Source organism: Canis lupus, chromosome 24, assembly GCF_011100685.1.
Source record: "Canis lupus familiaris isolate Mischka breed German Shepherd chromosome 24, alternate assembly UU_Cfam_GSD_1.0, whole genome shotgun sequence".
NCBI classification, from domain to species: domain Eukaryota; kingdom Metazoa; phylum Chordata; class Mammalia; order Carnivora; family Canidae; genus Canis; species Canis lupus.
In genome coordinates, this window is record NC_049245.1 from 7,958,077 (window position 1) to 7,979,125 (window position 21,049).

The following is a 21,049-nucleotide window of genomic DNA, read 5'->3' on the forward strand; positions in this document are numbered from 1 at the left end:
CATAGCCCCAGTGCAGCTAGACATGGAACTACTGGAGTCTAATTGTAATGGGTTCAAAACGGCCTCAGTCAGGCTAGACTCCCTGTGCATTCAGCCTACTACAAATAGATCCTGATGGCTCTGTTCCAGTCTTACTCCTGTTTCCAGAAAAAGATATGGTAGCAATTCTTTCTTGCTTTCCTGGTCCACTTTAGTTCCTCAGATGATAAACACCTCTCCTCATGTCTCCTTATTCTTAGTAGTCATGAGGCATATCTGTTTTATTGAGTCTTTAGAACTATCTAGCTCAATTCACCCCCAATGGAAGCGTAAAGAACATGCAGTCATTGTATATAGCTACTGTTTATTTAGTGCTTATGGGCAAACCAACTACTGTGATAAGTGCTTGGCACACATTATCTTCAATCCTTACAACTTGTCCAGGTAGATATTAGTATTCCCACTTCAGAGATAAAGAAACCAAAGCTCAGAGTAATTACATAAATTATCCACTATTGCAGCTATTACAACAATGGGGAAGACAGAATTGGAACACTTTCTGTTAGTGAGCTCTAAGATCTGAATCCTCCTACCATCCATTATATACTGTGTCCCTGTAAATACAGTACCCAATAGTCCAAGCCAAAAATTGTATCCTGCTACTCTAAGTTGCAGAGGAGAAATCAATCACTTAGCTACCCATACTGCCTCTTTCATCTCTAGGTCTTTAGGAGAAATTGCCTTTTCCTCACTCTGAGCTCTTTTATGCCTACTCAGCAGTTCTCACACAAAACCAAAATCTCACTTTCTTTGTTGGCTTTCATCTTTGCAGTTCATGGTAAAGAAAGTGTCTCCTAGAGTAGTGAAGTTTAATTTTTAGAATCTCAGAAAGTAGTGGATTTCTTTGAACACATCTCAAGGTCAAGAGAACAGCCTGGACAAATGTAAAAATTTCCCAATAGAAATACCATGATTAAAAAAAAAAAAAGAAAGAAAGAAAAGAAATACCATGATAAGTCCAGGCTAATTAGGAGTAGGAATAGCAGGGGTCACAGGGGAGGGGCATTGGATGGGAAGATTGGCAACTGCAAACATTATTCAATATGTTTGTACTTTATCGGGAAGTGAATTATATAGATTATTTTACTTCTCAAATTGGAAAAGAAAATTGACTGCACCATGATCTGGAAATGATCAATTTCTCCTTTCTAACTTGCATACCACATTCAGAGATTGTTTGTTCATTCCATGCCTTTGGGACCAGGAGTTCCCACCACTCACATAGTAAATGTAAACAATATGTATGTACAATGCTGAAGGAAAACAAAAGAGCAGCCTCTTAAAAGTGATCTTGGCATCAGATGTGTTTTTGCCTATGCTAAATGCTTCACAAATTGATTATTATAAATAGCAAAAGAGAGAGAGAGACAGAGAGAGAAATAAAAGTCCTGAGAAATAGTTTACTTATAATTCACTTATGACAGAGAAACACTGACCTTATAAATTAAAATAATTTTCCCTATATGTCTCTTTTGAATTACTTCCAGGGAAATAGCCTTTTACAAAATATTATGGCAACTATAATTTGACTAGATAATTCCAATATTCTGTTTGATATACATGAGGAGGTGGAAGACGAGAACCTTGGGAAACTCTCCAATATTTTTTGTGAAAAAAATATTTTAATAAATACCAAGAATCGTGAAATGTTAATACATTGGGACAGCCCTAAAGCCTCAAAATAGAAGTTTATTTTGAACACAGTTTTGTACATCCATAGTCAATTTTTAATTTCCTTTTTTTAGCACATGATTATTTTCCTAATTAACTAATTAGACACTTTAGCAGGCTTAAAAACTATACAGGTTAACTATATGACTGTTTAATGGTTACTGTTACTAAAAAAAATGGTGTTAATAAAGGTTGAGTTCTACAAACATGTTTTTCATTTTTCTCAAGAATATAATTCCGTGTTAGGCAGTGCTTTATTATAAATGTTAAGGGTGGGCGGAATGGGAACATTTCCCAAGTTGCTACTTTGAAATCTAGAATTTCATAGACGGAAGTGTTGTATTTCCATATAACTGTACCTCAGTTAATAAGAGCTTGTTTATTAATTGTGGTATACCAAGCGGTGTCTTGGGGACAAAGGCAGGTGTGTCCTGGAACTATCTCTGGATGGGCTCACCCATGCTGGACTGTCACTGGTGTTGGGGTAGAGAGGCCAGCTTGGCTGCATCATAGATAAAAAAGGGAGGTTAAGGCAGAAAGATAATCTCGCTCTACAGAGATTTAGGGTTCACTTACCTTTCACATTCATTCATTCATTCATTCATTCATCAAAGTAATATATTAAGCCAAAATATATGCCAGAAAAGGGCTAGAAAATGTATGGGCCTGCCCTTCAGAAATTGAGCAATCTGGAGTAGTAGGCAGAGAAGCAAATGGAAAATTGTAATACCCTGTGACAAGCACTTTTCCAGATTTGAGCACAAAACTCTGGAGGGGGGCCCTGGCTGTGGGGAAATGAGTTTCCATGAAGCATGAGTAGGGCTTCTGAGGAGAGATGACCTCTGAACCACAGTGATAAGGAGTTAGCCAAGTAGGGGTGGGAAGCAAATAGAGGGGGAAAAATGACAGTTCTGCAGATAAACTTATGAGACCCTGAAGGATATAGTTTTCCATTGAGGCTCTTGCATGGCCTTGTCCCCACAGCTATTCCTACCTGCCTACTGCCTCACACACATGGTTTTAGCCCCTAGCTACTTCTCTCCACCTCTCCTGATAAAATCTAAATTCTTCAAACAAGGGCTGCTAAGCGCCAAGAACAATTCCTCCCTCTTCCTGCTAAAGCCTATAAACACTAACCCTCCTTCCCCACTTAGAAACTTTGCCCAACTTTGCAAGCCCAGGTTTTCTAGAATAAAATAGAGGCTCATGCTAATGGTTCTCTGGTTGATTCTCTCCACCTCCTCCCTGTACCCTGACCCCTACACACAGAGAACAAGACAGAGGCAGAAGCAGGAATGCCATTTAGGTAACTGCAAGTAGTTCTGTGTGGCTGAGTCAAAAATTGGGGGGTAAGGACAAGATGGTCTTTGAGGTAACCAAGAGACAGATGGATTATGGTAGGCCTTGAAAGCCATATTTAGGATTTGGGACATTGTATTGAGGCCAATGGATCCATTAAAAGGATCTGTCAGGATCCAGTGAAACAAGAAACAAATGACATGGAATTGAGACATGGAACATGTATGATTCTGACATTGGACTAGAGAGGAGGAAAAAATGGCAAAACAGATACACTTGGGAGGTAAGTGCAGTTCTTCAGGTGAGAGAAGAAAGTATCTTGCTATTGTCTTTCGCCATTTGGTTGGTGAAGATTCCACTGGGAACGCTGGCCAAGGCCTGATTGCAGCTAATAATCAGGAATCCCATCCTCTCTCTTTTAACTGTATAAAGGAGGCAGAGGCCCTTAGAATCATCAGCACAGTGCATAGCACATGGTTGGTATTCAGTAAATGTTCATTGCCTTGAACTGAAATATTTTAGAAACTACTAAAGCCTCAGGCTTATCTAAGTGAAGAGCAGTATGAGAATATACTGTCCTCCAAACCTGAAGAAAATCTATACCTTTTCACATCCTTCTGGTGTGATTAAAAAAAAAAATTACAACAGCAATAAAAGTTTACAAATGAACATCTAATGCATTTCTTATAGTTTGCAGTCCTAGTTTATGGATTTCTTTTTTTAAGTTTATTAAGAGATACTTAATAAAATACCCACATTTTCCAATTGTGCCACCATCTGGGCAAAAATGTAAATATTTACAAGCCAAGCCTTAGGGTTAAAGACTGATGTTCTGCAGTATGTTGCAACCTGATAATATTGCCTTTCAGAATTGCCTGTGGTTTCCCTCTATTGTGCTCCTTTACAAAGCCTTTGGACAAGCATGTAGCACACTCAGGGAACATTAGCAGATGCTAAAATATTTTATTAGCTGATTTATTAAGCAATTGAGGGTCATTCTTTGAAAAATAGGGAGAGAAATCCAGACACAACAGAAGTTAGAAAAATCAGAAATCAACCTTTGGAATAATAGTAGCTAGTAACTTTTTTTTTTCTTTGTTAACATAGCAACCTAATTCAAAACAGACCAATGTCTGTGTGAATGCTTATAGCTTCTTCTTCATTTTTTTCCAGTTGAGAGAAAGTTTAGGAAAAGTACAGAAGTAAGAAGCAAAGCAAAGCAAAAGGAAAGAAGAACGGAAGGAGTGAAAGTGTTATTAGCATATTTATAGAAAATAAAAATTTAATTGGAATATCTTGTGATTTGTTTCTCTTTAGATTTGCTATTAAGAAGCAACTTTATTTTTGCATGCAACTGAAGTTATAAAGAAAAAACATGAGTCACATGATAAAATTCTTTTTTTTTTAAAGATTTTATTATTTATTCTTGAGAGACAGAGAGAGAGAGAGAGAGGCAGAGACACAGGCAGAAGAAGGATGTGGGACTCAATCCCGGGACTCCAGGATCACCCCCTGGGCCGAAGGCAGGCACTAAACCGCTTAGCCACCCAGGCTGCCCCACATGATAACATTCTTAATCTAAACAGCTTTATAGAAGAAGACTGAATTGCCAAGGAAAGACAGCTTTGTGTAGGTGGAGTGGGGTGAGTAAATACGTGGCTGCATTTGAGGGGAACCTTACAAAATTTCCTCATCGGATGGCTGAAGGTGGTGTCCATCCTTTCAGATAATGCATGTTCTTTCTTTGGGTCTCATTTTGAGATACAAATAGTCTGGGGAAAGTAAATGGGAGTAAATCACTTTCAATTTCATGTGAATGCGCTTCTAACATGGGAGACTAAAACCTGAGGAGGAAATCGGGTCTTGGAAAAGGTTGGAGAGCTTACAGAGTGATCAGAAAGCCATGTTCACCCCTCTTCCTTGTAAGTCTGTAGCCAAGGAAGACTAACCAATTCATTGGCTTTACAATTTTCCCAGGTTCTGTTATCTTACTAAAAGAACATCACAGTATGACAGTTAATTCGTGCAATAATTTTCATCGACAACATGCAAAACGTACCATCCATTTACAACTAGGATGAACCCAACCTATTAACCTTTTTAGAATCCTACCAGATCACAAATCATCAAGTATCTGATTGAAAACAGTCCACATTCTGGCTCTACCTAAAATACTGGGTTTTATTTTGAATTTACTTTTCTTCAAAAAGCCACCTTCTATTAATATTCACAAAGTAAAAAAGCATAATCAGAGGAGATAAGACACAGAAATCTTGTCCACCAGACTGACCCAAACTGGATTTTGTTGTACAAAGGATGGACTTTAAGATACCTTTTCTTTTTTTGGAAGCCATTAAGTTGCTTATAAGTCTCTGCCATTTAAAAAGCCATGATGGGCAGTTCATGCTACTCATTAATACTAAAGCAATTGTTGACAATTGTTCTGGATTTCAATGTCTAATTAAAGCTAAGTGGTTGGATTTCCATACAATAAACAATAGAAGCAACTTGCATCACCAATCCCACAGGCATAATCAGCCTCCCTATACAATATCATTAAAATTTGCATGCTAATTATAGCTAATTGTTCCATGCAAATAGAAGCCATTTTATTCAGGAGATAGACCTTCTTCCAACAGCTTAAGTCCTGCTATTCATCTAAAAAGGCCCAAGATGTTTAAGGTACCCTAAAAGAAAAATTGTTCAGGGAAGATTTTGTGGTCTATCTCCAAAGTTACAAAAAAATAATTAGTTAATGAAATAAAATAAAATCCATTTAGGATTCTTTATTGAGAGTATTCAGCTCCTCAGTCAAAGCAAGCCAATTAGACTTAACTTGCTTATTAATTTTGCTTGTTGGCAGAATGTGAAGTTGCCCAATTAGAAATGAATAAAACAAGCATTCATCAGTTTTTGGTTAAACAAATATTATTATATCATTAAATCCCAAAGAGGACCTTTTGAAATTTTTCCCTAATTAATTCTAGAAGGACACATGAACAGTGAAATATATGTTTGATGTGGACACTAACCTGTCCTTCTTTAAAATTAATGCCAAATACTATAAATCCAATGACCAATTGTCCATAGTCAAGTGGAAAAAATATAAGGCTAAAATACAAGCCACGTATAAACGGATTACTAGAGCAATGCCTTGTTTATTTTGGATTTAGAGCTTTCCTGATTTGATTCTGCTTTAAACTGAACCTGTAAATTTTCTTAGCAAGTATCATCAGTAGATATTATTTTTAAAAAAAATATTTCTTATTGACACGTAGTTGACACGCAACGTTACATTAGTTTCAGGTGTCGGACACAGTGGTTCAATAACTCAATGCAGTATGCAATCTTCTCTCCAAGTGTAGCTACTACCTGTCACCGTACAACACTATCACAGTACCGTTACCTATACTGTCTATGCTGTGCCTTTCATCCCTGTGACTTACTCATCTATAACTGGAAGATCTCACTTCCCATTCCCCTTCACTCATTTTTGCCCATTCTCCCTCAGCATCTGCTTCACCTCTCCACCACCCCCTGCAACCACTAGTTTATTCCCTGTATTTATGAGTCTGTTTCTGCTTTTTTGTTGGTTCATTTGTTTTAGTGTTTTTAGATTCCACATATAATTGAAACCATGCGGTATCTGTCTTTCTCTGGCAGGCTAATTTCATTTAGCATAATACCCTCTAGGTCCATCCATGTTGTCACAATCATGCAGCTCATACGGAAAGGCCAAGGGATTGTAGTGTACTCATATTTTTATTTACATTTTGGAAATAATACTAAAAAGATTGAATAACCCCACACCATACAGTTTATTACCCACTGGGAAAGCCCAACTAGAAAAAAAGATTTTAAATTAATAAATATTTATGGATGTGACTTGTTTCTTAGCAGGAAAATTAATATCAAAGAGGAAAATGAAGCTAAGTCAACAAAATATTTTTTAAACAGCAGAAATAGTCAAAAGGTACTTCAGGGGAGATTTTATTCCATCCCATTCCATTTTGCTACATTTTGTTCTATTCTGTTCAGACTTGCAGCCTAAGACAAAAACAAAACAAAACTAGATGCTGCTGCTTTCAGATGCGTATTGCTCCGCTAGAGAAATAAATTGTGATGTCTCCCAGATTTCAATCCCTATCTGGGGTAAGAGAGGAAAGGTGTGGAAAAGAAAAAAAATGAAGAGAGGGAAAAGACCCATGAGGGGGAAAAGGGGAATTTCAGAGGTATGGCTAAAAATTAGAGGCTCTGCTCTGTTTTACTGCCTAATTGGATCCCAATCTTCTCTGTCTTGGCTATCTTCTGCTTTCATTATCCTTGGCATTTTCTTCCAAAATAGTTTCAATGTTCTGACATATGAATTTATGGCTTTAAAAACAACTAATTTATAACTCCCTGCCAGCACACAGATGACTTGCTTTGCTGATTTTTCAGAAACCACTGCCACAATGAATACAATCAAATATCAAGTAAATATCTCTTATAAATTGGTCCCTAGTCATAGTAATCATCTGTCATAATAGTAATACAAAAATGCTCGAGAAATGGCACTTGGGATCCACCTATTTCACTCTCCTTTCTACCTATCACCACCCCTCTACAAAAGAGACTCTGTCTTACTGGACATTTTCTCTTAATTTATAGGAGTCTTCCCTCAGACATCCTCTCTCCTTATCTTCCCTCCAACTGGAATCCTCCATTCTTTCCTTTCTTCTACATTCCATTGTTTCTAATTTTTTTTATTAATAAAAAATATATATGACTTGAAAATAAAGCAAAAAGATAGACAGTATAGGGTCACCTGGGGGTAAGGCAAAGGACCACTCAGTAATGATCTAGGTGGAACACACTTTTTTCAACTGATTACTATTGAAAAAAGATCCCAAATATAGTGAGGCTACCTGCTTTTTTGTAGATTTTTTTATTCAGGAGAGATGAAAATCACATATATTCAGGAAAAATGATAATTTCAACAGTTATGCTTTATTGCCCTATAAGAAATTAACTAGTTTTATACCTAACCTAGAAATCTTAATCTTAATCTTCCTTTATTTAAATTGTCTATACATATCTAGCTCTTCAAATGCTTTTTGAATTGGCTCTGTCATCTTGCTGAATCTTTTACTGAGTTGAAAAAAATCTTTGATATTTTTATGTTTGTGTAAAACTGTAGTTTTAATGCTTTGAAAACTATACTTCAGCAGTAATCAAATTTTTTGACATATTCCTATTACTTCTCATATTGTTTAATTGACTGATTTTACTTTTCAATCATACTGTGAAGGTTTCAGAATCAGAGACTTTTATTTCTGTATCTATAATACCCAGCATGGGTTCCTGGCACTTAATAGGTGCTCAATAAATGCTGTTTATATGTTAGTGAACTCAATTTCATGACTGTGCTCATAAATCATAGTAACTTACCGTTGGCCCCAGAGACTTAATATTAGTCTCTCCTTAGTTTGGCATCTATATGACTAAATTTAAGGCCTTGTTTTATTTTACTTTTTTTTTAAGATTTATTTATTCATTCATGATAGACATAGAGAGAGAGAGAGAGGCAGAGATACAGGCAGAGGGAGTAGCAGGCTCCATTGCAGGGAGCCCGACGTGGGACTCGATCCCGGGACTCCAGGATCACCCTGGGCCAAAGGCAGGGGCCAAACCGCTGAGCCACTCAGGGATCCCCTAAGGCCTTGTTTTAATTCATGTTACCTAATATGAAATGGATCTTAGACTGTGTCATCTGGTATTTCACATATATGTACATCCTAAGAAAGATTCAGGTGTGCAGTCAGGTTTTCTTTTGTCCCTGATATTTAATGAAAAGAATGTGTGTGTATGTGTGTGTTTGTGTGTATAAAATATATAAAATATATTCTATTCTTGACTAGGATATCAGCTAAAACAAAAGAAAGAGGCCACTTTGTCCTCTACAGTATAGTTTTCACAGATTGTCCTTGCATAAAAACTTAATTTAACAATAAAATTTGAACTTGCTTTTTCATGTACAAAGCTAGTAAAGAACTTTTTCTTTTCTTTTTTTTCCTGAAAATTGGCTTCTTTTCTGGGCCAGAAGCCAACAAATTATAGTACTGAATATATGACTAGAAAAGAAAAGAAAGAAAAACAGACATTGACAGCAATAACCAAAATAGGCTTCAAATATTACTAAGGAATTTCTGTCATTTCAAAATACAAGTCTACAATATCTACATTGCTTCACTGAAAATCCCATGGTTAACAGGACTTCAAAAACCTTGTTTGATCATTTTCTATATCCTCTTACCAAACATAATTCTTGGAAAGGATTATTGCTGGCCAGAACATGTATTTTATTTTTCAGTTGGCCTAAATCACTATAAATAGCCAGAAGTTTTAAGTAATGAGTCAAATTAATTTTTTCCCAATTTACCACTACACAATTAGAACCTTTAGTCTTTTTTATTATTTTCCAATTGCTAGACTGCAGATGCAGAACAATATGCATTTTATTTTAGGAATTAATTATATACTTTAGAGTTGCTCCATAACTTTATCTTCCATGCATTCTACACCAAATCCCAATATCTCAGACTACTTACTTCAATAATGTAGCTTAGGGAGTCTCTAAGAACTTTTCAGAAAGTATGGATAAAATCTCTAAACATTCTAAGTTTCATAGTTAAAAACTATGATGCATTTACACAGCATCACTTTATAAATTTTCAAATAAAAAAGGACATTAAAAGCTGTGAAAAACTCAATATAAACAAATAAAACATTAAGAAAGAGGGAAAAAACCAACAAGCACTATTTTGTAGAATTATTCACTTTCTACTAGACCTTACACATGTATTATTCACAGTATAGTAACAGATACCTAATGGATACTCAGCTAGTTGACAATGCTGGTTACATGACATTAGGAAGCCACCCAGGAATTAAGCAAGAAAACAGTGGGTTTCTGCTTAAGCACAAAATACATGCGCATAAGTCTATTTCTTAGGCTTCCATTTAGTTTATATCAACTCTCCATGGACTCACAATTCCGGTTATTTACTTTCAATACCAAGTGATAGAGGCGAGAGATAAACCAAATCAATATATTCTTTTGTCCTTGTACTACACAACCCTGGGATCAAACATTCTTGCCTATCTCGATATTGGAACCAGAAATGATCACTTAGCTTCTTAGTCCAGGAAATACATGTTCTTGTAAAATACAACTGTAAACCAACTGAAATAACTCACTTATTAAGACCAACAGCTTAATCTTCAAAGGTAACTTTAGATCTCTCATCATGCTCTGCCCACCTCCACAGCTATTATGGCACTAAAGTTTACCAAATGCCAGGCATTTTCCTGTCTTGTAAGACCCACCTTAAAATCACTCAAGTTCAAATCATCACCCAGTTCATATTCTACACTATAAATATTCTACCCAAATTTCCTCATTTTGAAACACTATCAAGACTATCAAGATGATGATTTGTTATTTTACAAAGTGTTTTACCAAACCCACCTTTCCTTGATCAACAGATTTTTTTCTGGTGGACTTTTGAGAGACTGATAGTACAAACAGGAACACTGACAAGTAGTGACCACTGGGACATGAAACATCTAAAACTTTATAAATCAAGCACAATAATTTAAAAATGCATAACAATCCAGGTCAATAACATCCCTCTCTATTACAATAAACTCTCAAAATATCCCTATATTAGAATACAGAATAAAAATAAAGTTCATAATGATAAATGACTATGTCAATATAACATTAAATCATATTCAATACAATCTGTTTAAGAAGGCAGGGAAATGTATAATATATTTTACAGTGAGTTCTTTCCAAATTAAATGCTATTTTAAAGTTTTGGCAAATACCTAATGCTTTCTGGAAAACTAGACTGTCCAGATAATATATTCCCAGGGGCTTCAGTTAGTTGAGGTACCCCTATATTGTCTTCATTTAGTTACCAGCTTCTGAATTGCTAAAGAATGCTATGCCTTGGCCTTAAATGGTTCACAATTCAAGTAATAGATGATTTACAAACGGTAGGTTAAGTCCACAGGCTTGGTGTTTGTAATCAGAGAGAACTGAACTTTATCTCTAGCTCTGCAGTTTTCCAGACTTAAGACCATCAGCAAATTATTTAAATGTTTTGACCCTCAATTTCTTTGTCTATTAAAAAAAATAATAACTATACCAATCTCACAGAGCTACTGTCATGCTTATAATGTAGAGTAGTTAGCACCTTGTATGTTAGATGAAGGGACCAACTAATGTACATATTAGCAAGTACTATTATAACTATTTGACATGTATGAACAATTTGAACTCCTAGATTTTTGTTGAGGGAAGATCTACTTATGTCCTTGCTCTACAGATGAGAAGATGGGGGCTCAGAATTTGACCCATCTTGATGAAGTGACACAGTTAGCAAATGGAGAGGTGTGATTCAAATCTATTCAGTTTGCTCTATAGACTCACTCTTCCCCACTATGCTGCTAAGCAACAAATTATTCGAAAACCAAAGACAATGAACATTCCAAAAGATCACTTTGCATTTGAACACCCAGCAAGTTATTAATGATTTCCTCTGACACATCTTGATCTTCCTTTATGATGAAAAGTCCTGAAGATAGTTAATGGAATTTGCACCATTCACAAATATTTTTTTTTTGAACTGAAGGAAAGTATCAAATATCTCTTAATCATACTCCTTTGTCTCACAAGGCACAGAGAGATAAACCACATAACCAGGTTAAAACTACCATTGAAGTTTTCATTAATGGCCTCATTTCCTTCCAGGTGGAAAAGGCATTTTTAAGGTAAGTGTTCCTTCATGTTGGAACTAACTTAATGGAAGCATGATGGAAAGAAAAATAATAAAAGTCTCACAATTTATATCAAGAAAAATTCATCTGCAAGTGATACAAGGATAGAGAAGAGTGATCTATAAAATTTGAAGATACAATTACTTTTGGGGCCCCTGGGTGGCTCAGTGGTTGAGCCTCTGCCTTCAGCTTCAGGTGTGATACTGGGGTCCTGGGATTAAGTCTCACATAGGGCTCCCCACAGAGAGCCTGCTTCTTCCTCTGCCTGTATCTCTGCCTCTCTCTCTCTCTCTGTGACTCTCATGAATAAATAAATAATATCTTTAAAAAAAAAGAAAATAAGGTTACTTTTGAAAATAAAATTAGATAAAATGAAACTGAATAAATGAAATCACCCTGTGATAAAAGAAAACAATCCACTTTAAGCTTTGCCTGGGTGGCTGAGCAATTTGAGGTAATACTCAAATTCTAATCATAGTGAATAGCCTGTGGTTGTAGCCTTATTAGTTCTCTTTTATTCAATGGGAATAAAGACTGACTTTTATCATGGAGAAGAGAATCTGAAGAACGAGACTGTATCAGTTGTTCACAGTTGCCTCAAGGGAAAGGATGTTCTCACCCATGGTCATGAGTTTCCAGCCCAGAGGGGAGGCCCATGGTTATGGTGCAGGTGGTAGCTTCCATGCTTATAACTAGTCATACTAGTCTTCGTTGTCTTACAAATGGTGTGAGCTGTTCCCATTGCAGTTAACCTGATCATTTAGCTTTGCACATAGATTTAACATAGGGAGATAATACATTATCTTACAAATCTGAAGTTTATGCAACTGCTGTATTCCCAAGTTTCTTATTCTAAATCCACAAATCAACTTTCTGGCCTATAGACCAGGGGTCAGGAAACTTTTGCTGTAAAATGTTAGTAAATATCTCTTGTTTGTGGGTCATATGGTCTGAGTTCCAACTACTCAATTTTGCTGTCATAGGGCAAAAGTAGCCACAGACAATACATAAACAAAAGAGCATGACTATTTTCCAATAAAACTTTATTTATACAAACAGGCAATGGTCCAGATTTGGCCCACATATTATTATTTTGCCAACCCCTGCTATAGACCATCAGGAATGTCATATAAGTTAGTATGATAGAATACTGGCCTTCCAAGGGTGTCCACATTCAATCCCCAGAATCTGTGAATATGTTACCTTAGATGGCAAAAAAGACTGCAGATGTGATTAAGTTAATGATTTTGAGATGAAGGATTTTCCTAGATTATTTGGATGGGTCCAATGTAATCATAAATGTCTTAAGGGAGAAGAAGGAGGCAAGAGAATCAGATAGAGAGAGGATGTGATGACAGAAGCAGAAGTTGCAGTGATATGGCCTTTAGAAGCTAGAAAAAGCAACCCTTAGATTCTCCCCTAGAGCTTCCAGAAGGAATACAGTACTGCCAAAACTTTGATAATGGCTTAGAAAGATCCATGTTGAATCTGTAAACACCAGATCTTTAAGATAATAAATCTGTGTGGGTATAAGCCACTAAGCTTGTGGTAATTCATCATAGCAATAGGAAGAAACTAGTACGTTTTGTTGATATGAGTCTGCCTAGGCCTCTTCAAACTTGGAATGTGTGAAAGGTTGTTCTGTGTCTGCTTGGTTAAATTGGAACTGTTTCTAGAATCCCTGTCCTATATGATTTCCAAGTTAGATTTGAAAGGCAGAAGCAAAGTGGCAGCCATTGCACTCTGAAGGTTGTAATGGTTAGATGCAGTTACAATCTTACACATAGGGGTTTATGAGTTCCAGGTTGGTTCTCACTCTCCTCTACCAATTTCTGAGCCTGCTGACTCACAGTTACCCCAGGCCAGCCACAGATACTTAATAGTAGTCCTATAGTGCTGATAGCTACATAGAAGCCATGATTCCCATAAGATTCTCACAAATCTTCTCTTTACCATCTTATTTTGGTGACTTATTTTGGGCAGATGCACATCTGCAAATACTCAGCTTATCAGAGTAATTGGTTTGTGACTCCTTTGAGCTTCTGGGACCTTATTTGCCCAGATCCTCTCACGTGGTTTAAGTTGTTTAAGTTCTAATTCCTATAATAAATATAATATATCAATATAATATAAATACATAAATAAATATATAAATAAAAGAAATCTAAATATAATTCCTGACACCAAAATTTATAATGGCTCTGATTCCATGATTAATTTTTGACTGATACTGAATACTGTAACAAAAGCAAATATTGGACCTACAGATCCTAAAAGAAAATGTGCTGACTATGTCAAAGTGATACCATGGCATGAGACAGGCCCTGGTGAGTAGACGACCTCTCTAGATGACATCCTTCTCTTATAATTCTGACTACAACAGCCTGTCCACAACTTTGCACAGAGGGGTGTTGAAGGGAAGTGAAAACAGGAATCTGGTTCTAATCTCAGCTCTGCCAGTGATCCTAGGCAAGTTGCTTAATCTTTCTGGTGGTGTTCACATCCAAGAAAATGAAGAAGTGGGGATCCCTGGGAGGCGCAGTGGTTTAGCGCCTGCCTTTGGCCTAGGGCGCAATCCTGGAGACTCGGGATCGAATCCCACGTTGGGCTCCCGGTGCATGGAGCCTGCTTCTCCCTCTGCCTATGTCTCTGCCTCTCTCTCACTGTGTGCCTATCATAAATAAATAAAAAAAAAATTAAAAAAAAAAAGAAAATGAAGAAGTAAGTGGTAGACCATTCACAAATATTTGGTACCTTTTCCCTGAGAGATGATTATATTTCCTTGTTTCCCTGTCCTAGTGAATGTAGGGATGGCCATAAAACTTGTTCTAGTTAATGAAATGGGAGGGGAAGCGATGTGTGGAAGCTTTAAGAACTGCTTTCTCTCTTTCACTTTGGCTGCTATGACAGGCTATATCCTAGTGAGAGGCAGCCCTGTCAGCCTAGTCCCAGAGTGAAGGTGATGCTTAAACAGCGCTATAGCTGCCCATGATGGACCTGCAGCCTGCATGAGCACTAAACATCTGTGGTTGTAAGCCACTGAAATGTTGGAGTCACTTCAGCATGACCTGGGCCATCCTGACTGGTACCTCCTTCTGTACAATCTCAAATACTGTGGTTTGTAACAAACATCAAGATGAGTTTTTAAAGTAGCAATATATATAATTTCATTTAAAAAAAATGCCCAGAGGTACAAATAAAACAGGAGCCTAGAATATCTGCTCAAAATTCACAGAAATTCATGCACCAAAATGATCTTTACATTAGCCTTTTGTTTACATGGTGCCTAAAATCTACATAAGAGCAAACACCTCAAATGACTGAATCTTAAAATAAACAGACTAACAGAGTTAGTCAGGGCTACACAGACACCATTTATGCACCTTCTTACAAAAGACTATCTAATTATTCTTCCTTTCTACTGTCTTCTTAATATAACTTCCTGCTTTGAGCCAAAGAATTCATACGTGGGGCTTATCAACCTCAAATAGTAGCAATTCAGAGACATTTAATTAACTGTGTGGTGGGTAGTTGTATTTCTTAGGTTGGTACCTGGAGCTTTCTTAATTTAAAAATTTAGAATAGTATCTTGATGCCCAAGAATCAATCTCTTAAGTCTGAAAATTAAATGAGTAGGGCAGCCAGAGTGGCTCAGCGGTTTAACTCTGCCTTTAAAGCCCAGGGCTGGATCCTGGAGACCCAGGATCGAGTCCCACATCCGGCTCCCTTCATGAAGCCTGATTCTCCCTCTGCCTGTGTCTCTGCCTCCCTCTCTCCCTCTCTGTCTGTCATGAATAAATAAATAAAATTTAAAAAAAAAAAAAAGAAAAAGTGAGTACTGACTTTCTTTTTTTTTTTTTTTAAAGCTATTCACTTGGAAATGAAGATGATGAAAAAAGAAAAGACAGGAAGAAGGAAGCAAGAAGAAACGCATATATTAATAAAATATCATTGAGAACAAGGAGGTCATCTGAAAATCCAACTTTTCTCAATCTTTGCAATCTTCTCTAAAGTTAGTGTAACATTTCATTGTATTCCAAAGTCCTTCATTAAGGTTTATAGGGTCACAATTTGTTTTATGGGCTTTTGTTGTTGTTTTCTTTCTTCTAAGATGCTCAGTGGTGCCAAATGCGCTGCAATTTCATTGAGTGGCATATTGTAGAACAATACACTTCATGTTCATTCAGTGAGAGTTTGCACTGAGGAACATTTAAGTCTAAGGATTTTTAACCAAGAATGAACAAAGACATGGCATTATCATTTATCTAACTTTGTCACTTTCCAGCAAATGAAAACATGACAGCTTTTCAATGGCAGAGGAATTCATTTTGATTGAAATATTGCAAGTGGTTAAATAAATAGAATTTTGGACACTCTATTTATCCTATTTTGATCCTCTGATTCCTTCCCCCTTTTTCATAAACCTAAAAGAGTTCCTGATTTCTTTTGAATTCAAAATTAAAATTCTGATGCCTGTCCTCCCTTACTTAGATGCCTTCTGTTTTTACAAAAACAGGAAATGTTCCCACCTTCTGTAGGAAAAACTGCATTTCACCATCTCTTTAGAATAGTCATTGGGTCTTGATATGAACAAATTAGGCTTTCATATATTAATCATTCATCTATTCATCCACATTCATTCCACAAATATTTTCTAAATTCTTGCTATGTGTTAGGCAATATGCTCAATTGTGGATGTTAGTGGTGAACAAGACTGACCTTTTCCCTACCCTCATAGAGCTTGTGATTGAGGGATAAAGAAGAAAATATTCAAATAATCATACAAATATAAATGCAAAACTTCTCTAGGGAAGAAAAGACAGAGCTGAGATCCAAAAGGTGAGGTGAGCAAATGACCCAGATGAAGGAAGAGGGAAGATTTTTCTAGACACAGAGGGTGACATATGCAAGGATCTTCTGGCATATACAAAGTTAACTTTGATACCACATCCAGATAAACTTTGTCACAAGCTATTATATCTCCCACCTATTCTTCCAAACCCATCCTCTTTCCTAAAAATAATTTACTCTCCCTTAGAAGACCTCTATCCCCTCTCTCCTTCCTCTATTAAGGTGATACTTAAGCCTGAATTCTAAGCCAATTCTTTGAGTTACTTAGTTTTTCCTGGGTCTCCCATGTATATATAGGGTATACCTGTTAATAAACTTCTTTCTTTTTTTTAAAGATTTTATTTATTTATTCATGAGAGATGCAGAAAGAGAGGCAGAGACAGAAGCAGAGAGAGGCAGAGACAGAAGCAGAAAGGAAAGAAAAAGTCCTGCAGGGAGCCTGCTGTGGGACTCAATCCTAGGATCCCGGGATCATGCCCTGAACTAAAAAGGCAGATGCTCAGCCGCTGAGCCACACAGGAATCCCTGTTAATAAACTTCTATTTGTTTTTCTCTTGTTGATCTGTATTTTATTACAGGAGTCTCAAGCCAGAACTTAGAAGGTAGAGGGAAAATTATTTTTCCTCCTGTACAGGGGGCAACATCTAACAAGGAGGGCAGGTTGGTAGAGAAATACCCAAGCTTCCTTATCACCTGGTGGGACAATTCATGGCTTCTCAGAGATTCCATGGCTCAACTGCTCCAGTTTCCATTAGTAATAATCTCCTTACTGTCACACCCATTATAGGTTTTCCTCTTTCCCATCTCATTTTCCTACTGCATCATGGTGCTTGCTGGGAAAAATGAAGTCCCCAATAAATTTCTCAAACCCAGATACTTGTTTAGGGTTTGCTTTAGGGAGAAGGCAGAAGGGTATGAGAGATATTAAGGAGGTCAAAAGGACTACAATAGGTGACTCACTGGAAGGAGAGGAGTGAGATAGAGAAATCTGGAATGACTCCTGAATTTCCAACTGCACATCAGGGTTCTGTTGGGGATATTCACAAAAGCCTTGGCTTACAGGAATCCAGGCAGATTACCCCAGTCACACTAAGACTGAGGGTACTATAGGGCACACGATGAAATTTTCCAAAAAGTAGTTGTATATTTAGTTATGGAGATCAAGAGAAAGGTCTTAGCTAGAGCTATCATCTGGGAATCAGAACCTCATAACTAGTAACTAAAGCCCCAACACTGCCAAAGTTTTAGGGTTTGACTGATACTGCTAAGGAAAGCTATTTCGCTGTACAAGAAGAGCAGAGGGGGCAGCACCAGTGGCTCAGCAGTTTAGTGCCACCTTCAGCCTGGGGTGGGATCCTGGAGACCAGGGGTCCCGTCCCATGTCAGGCTCCTTGCATGGAGCCTGCTTCTCCCTCTGCCTATGTCTCTGCCTCTCTCTCTCTCTCTCTCTGTCTATGTCTCTCATGAATAAATAAATAAAATCTTTAAAAAAAAAAAGAGCAGAGGGTAAATAAGGAAAGTCATGGGGGCTGAAGCCAGAGAGGTGGCTGCCAGGACTTACTAAGAAGTAACGACTAAGTAGGAAGGAATTAAAGAGAGTGGAGAATTATTCTGGAAGCTAAGAGAGACAAGAGTCCTAAAGGAGTGGTCCTGGTGTCAAGTACTACAGGGAGCTCAAGTTGGATGAGTGCAAAGAAGGATAGGGAGGACTGTACAGTAATCACACCTGGGGAGTTGGAGAGAATGGCCCTGAGAAAAGACAGTCTGGGAGAAAACACACCATAGTGGCCTATATGCAACATGGAATGAACTGAACTCAATCCTACCTCTGCCTGGCCTCCTGAGGGGAGTTTACATCCTTCATTTAAACAAGAAATAGATAACATTAGAGGCTTTCAGAGGGTGCTGCTTGAAGAAGTCCATTTGGTAGCCTGTAGACTTTACATAGTGTTCTAAATAAAATGTTGATAGAAGAAGAAGGAGGAGGAGCAGAATGAGGAGGAGGAGGAAGTGGGGCCTGAGAGAGGAGGAGAAGAAGAAAGGAAAGAAAAAGTCTGAGAAAGCTCATCTCGTCTTAGTTGAGCATTCACCATAGGCAGGGCACTATGTCCAGGGTGCGAAGAAATGGAGATTAACCAAGTGCAGCTTCTGACTGTCATGGTTTTGTAGTCCAGTCAGGATTTTTCCGTTAACAATACAATGACTATTAACATGGAAAGTATATAGTGGCAAGTCCTATAGTCTACAGAAATAGAAAGCTCTATTTCTCTACATCCCTTCTGTGCCTTCCATTCTTTCAAATAAATTTTTTGTGCAGTTTATATCTTTTCTGTAAAGCTCTTCACAGTGAGTGTCCTGAGTGACCTTAGCCCTCTATGTGACTTTTCCCATGACTGAACATAAAGATAATTTTCATAAAACCCTATATAGTTACAAACACTGAAGCCTGTGTTCTTCTCTATGCACTGGCATGGATGATTGAATATGACTTAGTTTCTATGGAACTTTCCAGTTTTATTTCATTCTTACAACAATTCTCTGATAGAGGCAGGACAGGGTTTTTAAACTTTTTTATTGAGATATAATTCATATAACATAAAATTCATCATTTTGAAGTGTGTAATTCAGTGTTTTTTTTGTTTTTTGTTTTAGTATTTTCATAGAGTTGTATAAACATCATCATTATTTGTTTCCAGAAATTTTCCTTACTCCAAAAAGAAACTCTATGCCTGTTAACAGTTACTCTTCATTTCTTCCTTATCTCCTACCCACAAGCCCTGGTCTACTTTCTGTCTATTCTGAACATGTCATACAGATGGAATCACAACATGTGGCCTTTAGTGACTGGCTTCTTTCATGCATAATGTTTTTAAGCTGCGGCAATGTAATAGCCAAGTATTAGTATTTCATTCTCTTTATTGCTGAATAATATCCCATTCTATGGATGGACCATGTTTTGTCTATCCATTCATTAACTGATGGACATCTGGAATGTTTTCTTGGGGTATAACTCTACGTTTAACCTGGGAGGAACTGAAAACCGGTTTTCCATATCGAATGCACCTTCGCATTCCCCCTACAGTATATAAGGATTCCGATTTCTCCACATCCTCAACACTTGTTCTTTTCCACTGATATCATTAAGGGCAGATTTTATTATCCTCATTTCACAGATGAAAAAAGATAGGTCTACACAGCAATCAATCAGAAAGGCCAGGACTCAAATATTAGTTCTCAAATTCCTAGATCAGCTTTCTTCCAAGGATATCACAAAATCATTCTGAAACCATACCAACATCAAGGTGTTCCAAAGGCATAAAACAATGCAATGAATTTATATCAGCTATGATATAACTCAGAGAAGTAATAGGGGATTTACAAAACACATATGCATGTGCATAATACACATATATTTACATTCATGTTTGTACATCTCAGTTACTATGCTACAGTCTTACCAATGTACTCCTTAGAATTCCAATGTACTAATGAGAAGCTTTCAAAGAAGTCAAATTTAAATTATAGTAATACCTTTGACACTGAGAGAAGATGATTTGTTAGCATTTAAAGTATATGTCTTTGTAGTTCTTCAAATTGATTCATGATGTGATTCTAGCTGTGGTTCACAATATCTGGACACTTCTACTCATGCCATCAAGTCATAGTTATTTTAGAAAGAGGTATAGTATTATCTAGAGCTGAAGTATCCAATTCTTCAAACTGCTTCTTAAATTGTCTCGAAGTATAGTATCTTTAGGTTTTCTTTACTGTATAGGTCCTTAGAAAAATACATAGTTAAAGCTTGGACATTCATTTGATTATTATTTAAGCCAAATTTGTCAAAACTGGAAATGCTGTCACACAAGTTGTGTGACTAGAACAATAAAATTGGCAGTGCCTGGCCCCCAAATTAGCCCCTGACATTTTTTTTTTCTAACGGAATAATATAAATACATTTTGAGTACCATAAAAGCATTCTCCTCACTTGTCTTAGGAAATTGATGATATATATTTTCTTGTTTAAAGCAATAGAAGGGTGTTGATGCAACATGTCAGAACTCTTACACTGGATGCAAGTTTTAAGCCTGGAAGAAATCAACTTCACAAGAAGACAGCTAAGATTGAACCTTAAGAAAATTTCTCTCTCTTTATTTAAATCAAAACAGTATAATCTAGAATACAAATGAAGGCATAGAATAAATATGGAATTATCCACTTCAGATACTTATTCTCCATGTCTCATATTAATACTATCATAGTGAATAGCTACTATTGTAGTGAATTAATGAAGTCACATCTCTGAATTATTTACAGCAAGTCCATGATATCATATCTTGGTGAAACTGTCACAGATATACAATAT

At 36.9% G+C, this 21,049-nt stretch overlaps 1 protein-coding gene and 1 long non-coding RNA gene across 5 annotated transcripts in view; one reads left to right on the forward strand and one right to left on the reverse strand.

Annotated features, from left to right (window-relative positions):
• The window catches only part of MACROD2 (mono-ADP ribosylhydrolase 2), a 2,007,046-nt gene that overhangs the window by 829,999 nt on the left and 1,155,998 nt on the right, over positions 1–21,049 (reverse strand). The window lies entirely within an intron of this gene.
• On the forward strand, positions 11,555–20,841 carry LOC119865616. The gene is made up of 3 exons (XR_005377554.1): positions 11,555–11,829; positions 15,702–15,847; positions 20,713–20,841. It is a non-coding gene; the product is annotated as an uncharacterized LOC119865616 (long non-coding RNA).